At 54.4% G+C, this 6000-nt stretch overlaps 1 protein-coding gene across 1 annotated transcript in view; it reads right to left on the reverse strand.

The window, feature by feature from the left end:
* EMP2 (epithelial membrane protein 2) overlaps positions 1-5091 on the reverse strand; it is a 48021-nt gene extending 42930 nt beyond the window's left edge. Inside the window, exon 1 of the mRNA XM_002826112.5 lies at positions 4822-5091. The gene's annotated coding sequence lies outside the window, so the exon portion shown is untranslated. The remainder of the gene's footprint in view (positions 1-4821) is intronic.
* Positions 5092-6000: the final 909 nt, after the last annotated feature.

Genomic DNA, 6000 nt, shown 5'->3' on the forward strand with positions numbered 1-6000 from the left:
TCCTTTGGTTCAAGCAAACCACAAACAAATCAAGCCACTTCCATGTGCATCAATATATCACCTCTTCTGATCCACAGACAACTGGCAAAGGTCATCAGAGTGGAATCATCACCCTCATTAAAGATGAAGGGACTCCCTTGGAAGCTAAGTGGCAGGCCTCAGTCTGAAGCTGAACACAGGGGCTTGGTCTGGGAGCTCTCAGATATTTCAGGATGAGTCGTGTTTCCAAAAAGTGTGACACGTCCATCCCAGCCCCTCTTATAAAACCATCTCCCAAAAAGCAGGCACTCTAGTACTCAGATTTTTGCCAAACACAAGGACCACTGAGCTTATTAACTAAATTCTTTGAGTATCTTAAAATGTTTTAAAGTTTACAGCATCCACTTTTGTTTCAACCCAAGCAGAAGTATCTGTGAAACCATGGGTTTGTGTGCTACTTACATTTTATGCCCCCAATACCAATCAAGAAGAAGACATAATTATTCTTTTCTGTTTTTATGCCATGGGCCTTTGAGAATTATCTTGTGTGCCACCAGCGGTAACACATTTTGGAAAACATTCATAAGATCAACAAAAAAACTTTGGGTCTTATTTATTCACTGCAAATTTCTTAAATTCATTGCATTTTGAGGAAAGACAGTTCAGAGAAGTTTGTGATCAGGTCATCAAAAGAGAAATCTTCAAAGTGTATGACTTTGCTATTGGGAAAAACTTGCTTGATCTTAGACTGAGCGATCTGCACTGAGAGGCTTGGCTTGTCTGTCTGTATATCCTGCATGGTGATGGCGATTTTGCATCCTAGATTTCTCAGGACAATCCTGGTGTCAAATATCACCCTGGTGACCCCTCCCTCAGCTCTGGACCCAGAGTTCCAGGAAGCTTCTAGAAGCTGATGTCATCTAGCCTGTCCCTAAAGAGCAGGAACTGGAGAAGTCTCTTCTTCATCCTCAGTCCCTTTTAGATCAACAGAAGCCCAGCCTGCCAAGGAAGACGAGAGCCCCAGGAATTCAATTATTCACTTTAGCAACTACTCATTAAGCACCGGAGATACCGCATGAACAAAACCAACAGTGTCTCCGCACGGGAAGGAGAGAGGGACTCATTCAGCTAGTTCTCCTCCAGCCTCCTTCCTCCCTATATCCTGCCCCAAGATGGGCCAGCGTTCCCAGGGTTCAACAGCTTTGCCTGGGAACAACCCAGTGCTCAGTGGGAAGTGACCTGCTGCCTGAGCGGAGCTCTTGCTCACCATTGTCCCATCAGCACGGGAGCACGGAAATCCAGCATCCTGGACAGATGACACGTGCTATAAGGGTCCCAGGCCCTGGGGACCTGGGCCTGGAATCCCACTGAACTCCCCTCAGCTGTGGCCTAGATCTAGTCCTGGGTCGGCTGCCAAATTGCTGTGTGACCTGGGCAAGTCACTCCACCTCTCTGAGTGTCCCTAGCTGTCAGTGTCATACTGGGACTTTCTAAGGTCCTTATGCCCTGAAATTCTCCAATCTTAGCCCAGGGCTGTCCCGAATGCAGTGAGCTCTCACCCTTTCAGGCACCTGAAGGAGCATGAGTACCTCTGGAGTGGAGCAGGACGGGTGCCCTCATCACCACCACCAGCCTCCGCTCAGGTATCAGGTTACCAGCCCGGCACTCTCCCGCTGGGTGGCAGCTCTGCCTCTGATATTTTTAGACTCCCCCCTGGCCTGTCCCTAACAAGAGCCAGATGCATCTGATTCCTGCCACGGTGCTGCCGAAATTGCATTCTTTGGCTAACTTCTGCAGGGAGCCAGACTTCACTACTCCTGGGGTGAGAAGGGGAGACTGCTCTGCCTGTCACCACCACACCAATCCCCATTCCTTCCCTGCGCATGCTGAGGCCACCGTCCAAGAGTCAGGCCTCCATCCCTTCTATGATGCCAGCTGCCCTCTTCCTTCATTCCAGCTGCTGCTGCCAATCACCTGCCCTCCTGAGACACCCCGACACACACACACCCCTCCTGCACAGGCATCCCGAGGCTGGCCTTTAACTCTCTCCTCTGGGAGAGATCTGCCCACTCAATCCCAGTGCCTGGGGCCCCACCCTACCTTTGGGTAAGTAATGTCACCGCGTCCCCTCTGGAACTCCCGTGGCTGGAGAGCCCCGCCCTGTCCCCACCTTAGCCCCTGTAGCCCGTGTCAGAGTCCCCACTTGGCTACAGAGCTGGGAAGCAGCCACATGTTGCCCCCCCACCCCTACACACACAATTATCTGATCTCCCCATCCCACCCTGCAAAAGGAGGGTGGCTGGACTCCTGCTTCCCAAACAAACCTCGCCAAGCAGCCAGCAGTCCAGCGCCAGCCCATCTGGCTTGGAAGGACATTTATATATTTTCATCTCGACTGACTTCCCCTCCTGGTCCCGTCTGGCGGAGTTTACTGTGACAAAGAAGTGGCTTTGCTGTGCCCTCACTGACCTGGAAGGCTGTATAGCAGAGGTGAGGGCAGGAGAGTGTCACTCTATGCCTAGGGTGAAAAATGGGCTGGTTGATCCTCTCTGTTAACTACCTGTTGCTGGAAAATGGGGAGTCTGTGCACATATGCATGTGGTTTTAGCTCCTACTATGAAGATATTATGTGAGAGGCAGAGAAAAGAAACTGAGGTGAAACATTCACTTCCATTCCAGGAAGAAAGGATTTAAGTGCCATTACTGGGGTGGGGGTGGAGAAGCAGGGACGGGTTGCTAAATGGATGTGCTCCGTAGCCACAATAAAATGCCACCAAGCCCTTTTAGCCCCTCATTAGCTAGACCCCTAATCTGGTGTGGTGCCAGCCAGAGCGGGTACACCCCCTCCTCCAGCCCGAGGTGGGGCAGTGTCAGCCCCAAGCCTCACCCTCCTCACAGGGACGTTTCCGCCTGGCCCTGCCCTCACCCACTCAGCTGGTCGACTCCGTGGTTTCCAACACAAACACATTCTCTGGATTTCAGGCGCACCTCAATCTCTCCACTTGAGGGGTAGAGGAGGCTCCAGGCTATGTGGCCAGCCCTCTGCCTCTTACTCGACTCCCTGGTTCCCCATGGGATGGAGGTGGTGAGATCCAAAAACCCTCAGTGGGAAAACAGGTTCTGCACCTTCCTGCCACCTCCACGCCTCTCCCTGGGCTGTGGTCTTGGCATTTGCCAAGGCCCCCATGGGCATCCACGCCCTGTTTTCCCCAGAAGGGTCTCCCCTCATTCCCTCTCTGCAAACCAGCAGGGCATCTCCAGGTGGAAAGAAGGGGAGGGCTTGGGAGGCAGACGGAGGTTCAAGGTCTAGTTCTTTGCATTTACCAGCTCAGTGGCCTTGAGCAAACCAACTTAGATCTCTAGCCTGTTTCCCCACTTGCAACAGGAGAGTGTGCTGGAAACAGCTCAGGGGTGAGGCTCCCAGGGAGAAATGGAGATGGAGGGCGAGCACCAGCCAACTGCAAACCTCCAGCAGCTCAGGTCGCCATCCTTCCCCTTGTGTGACTCCTGGGAAACCAGGACCCCGTCCCTTCCTCGTCCTCTTTAAGCTTTCTTAACTGAAGGCCGAATTCCAAGAGGTGCCCAGCAATAACGTGTCGGTTCTTAGATTTCTCTCTGATTCAAACTGGAGTGCAGAGGTGGCTAAATGTGGCTTTAAAAAAATTTTTATGATAAAATATGCACAACATCATAATCATCATTTTAACCGATGATAAGTATACAACCCAGTGGCATTAAATACCTTCACCGTACTGTGTAACAATTGCCACTATGTGTACCCAAAACTTTTTCATCCTCCCCAACAAAAACTCTGTCCCATTAAACAGTAACTCCCGGTTCCCAGGTACCCCCAGCCCCTGGCAACCACCATTCTACTTTCTGTCTATAAAATTTGCCTATTCTAGGTGTCTCATAAAAGTGGAATCACAATGTATTTGAACTGGAGGCTTCTTAAGTCCCTCTCCAAGCCCCTTACTTAGACACAGCTGAATTATAAGATGAAGGTGCACACACACACACACACACACACACACCCTCAAAGCTTGGGAGGGGCAGTGCTCCCTTCCCCAAACCTGAAGCTGGCCTGGAGGGAGAGCTTTGCCCTGTGGTGTCTTCGGAGTCCCCATGTCCAGCCCCACATCTCCACCTAAAAGACCTCCCTGGAGCGTGCTCACATCTCTGGATTTGGGGAGGGCGTAGAATCCACACTCCGAGCTGCAGCCTCTCCTCCCTCTGGAACCCATGGGTGTGGTCTCGCCTCTTTAAAGCCCCCCAAGCCCTACTAGAGTTGGCAGGAAGAGAGGTGTCATCCCAGCAGCGCCTCCCGGCTCCTTCACCGTTCCTGACCCCCAAGAAGTCGCTCCTCGCCGCTCGGGGGCGCGACGGAGCAGCGGCGGGGGGCCTAGAGGGGTACGCAGCCCAGGAGGACCCGCTGGCCCGGCCTGGCGCACCCGTCCTGCCCGCGAGGCGAGTCTGGGGACGTTGCCCGGGAATCCCTCACGCGACCTGGGGCTCTCCCTGGACTCCAAGAGCCCCGGGTGTGAGTCCGGGGGCGAGGGGAGGCGCCCTGACTCCTCCCCAAACTTTTCCCGCCCGCATCGGCTCAAAAGGCGTGGGAAGCCGTCCCGGGATGGCGAAGTGGAATTCGGGGGCCCAAGCGAGCGTGGCGCAGAACGGAGGTCGGCGGCATGGGTGGCACCTCGGCCCTCCCGTTACTGTCACCAATTTCGGGGGCTGCTCCCGGTCCAGTAAGCGGGGGGGTCGCGTCCCTGCTGCCCGGGCGTACGCGATCCCGGGGCCCCCCCGATGTCGCCCCGCGCCCTGGGTGCGCCCGCAACTCACCCGGCGCTGGCGGCTGCGCTGGCTGCTGGATCGACGGACTGGCTGGGGGTGCAAGGCGAGGCCGCCGGGCTGTTTTGAAGCTCTGGGCTGGGACTGCGCGCCCTCCCTCCACCCTCTAGGCGGCGGGGCCCCTCCTTCCCCGATCCCGCCTCCCGGGCCGTGACGCCAGGAGCCGGGAGAGCCGAGTGGGAGGGGCCTCCGGCGAAGGGAGGAGGCCCCGGAGGGAAAGGCCGAGGCCGGGAGCGCCCTGGAGCCCCCCTCCCCCGTCCCCGCCCGCCTCCCTGCGGCTGTGTGGCCAAGTTTGGGGCGGAGCCGGTGGCACGGGCCCGGGGGAAAAGGGAGAAAGGGAGGCTCCCGGGAGCAAGGGGCTTCCCTTCTCTGCAGGTTTCCACATCCCTCTCGTTCTCTTTCCTCTCCTCTTCTCTCCTTTTCTTCCTCTTCCCTAAGGAGCTTTGGAATCCGGGCTCCCTGCTCTAGAACCCCTTCTCTGGCCTTTTATGAACTTTCGGAGCTCGTCCATAATCTCCCCTGTCTCAGTTTCCTCTTCTGGGAATGGGAGTGATTATAGGTCGGAAGGTGATAATACGTCCACAATATTTGGCTCATGGTACCTGCTCCACAGACGTCAGTCATTGTTATTTTTATTATCTCACCTGGAGTCCTGGCCTTGGTGTGAGATGCCCAGCAACCAGTCTAGACTCTTCCAGGACCCCCTGTTCACTCCCCCCACCCCACCAGTACACACACACACACTCACACAAACCACTCCCCACAGCCTTTCAACCCACAGTCCTGGTATTTAGTGTCCCTGGAAATGACATCAAAGGAACTGCCTTTCTTTTCAGCCTCAGTTTCCCCATCTGTAAACTGGGAGGGCTGATCTGCTCTAGGGGCTCTTGGGAGGATGGGGGAGGAGACCAGAGGCGCCTGAGCCCCATCGTGTGTGTGTGGAAGGAGGGAGTGGCAGTCAGTATTTTTACAAATTGAAGAAATTCCAAAACAGGGTCACAACATATAACAGTATATTTTAAAACTTTTAATTTGACAGGTTCATGTTACTTGCACATACCCCAGCATACAAGGCAATTGATTTGTGCTACTGACAAGAGAATGAGAAACCCTTTTAAGAAATGTTAACTTATTGTGCAATTGTGTGCTCTGGTTGGACTCCATGTTTGT

Source organism: Pongo abelii, chromosome 18 (assembly GCF_028885655.2).
Source record: "Pongo abelii isolate AG06213 chromosome 18, NHGRI_mPonAbe1-v2.0_pri, whole genome shotgun sequence".
In the NCBI taxonomy this organism is placed as follows: domain Eukaryota; kingdom Metazoa; phylum Chordata; class Mammalia; order Primates; family Hominidae; genus Pongo; species Pongo abelii.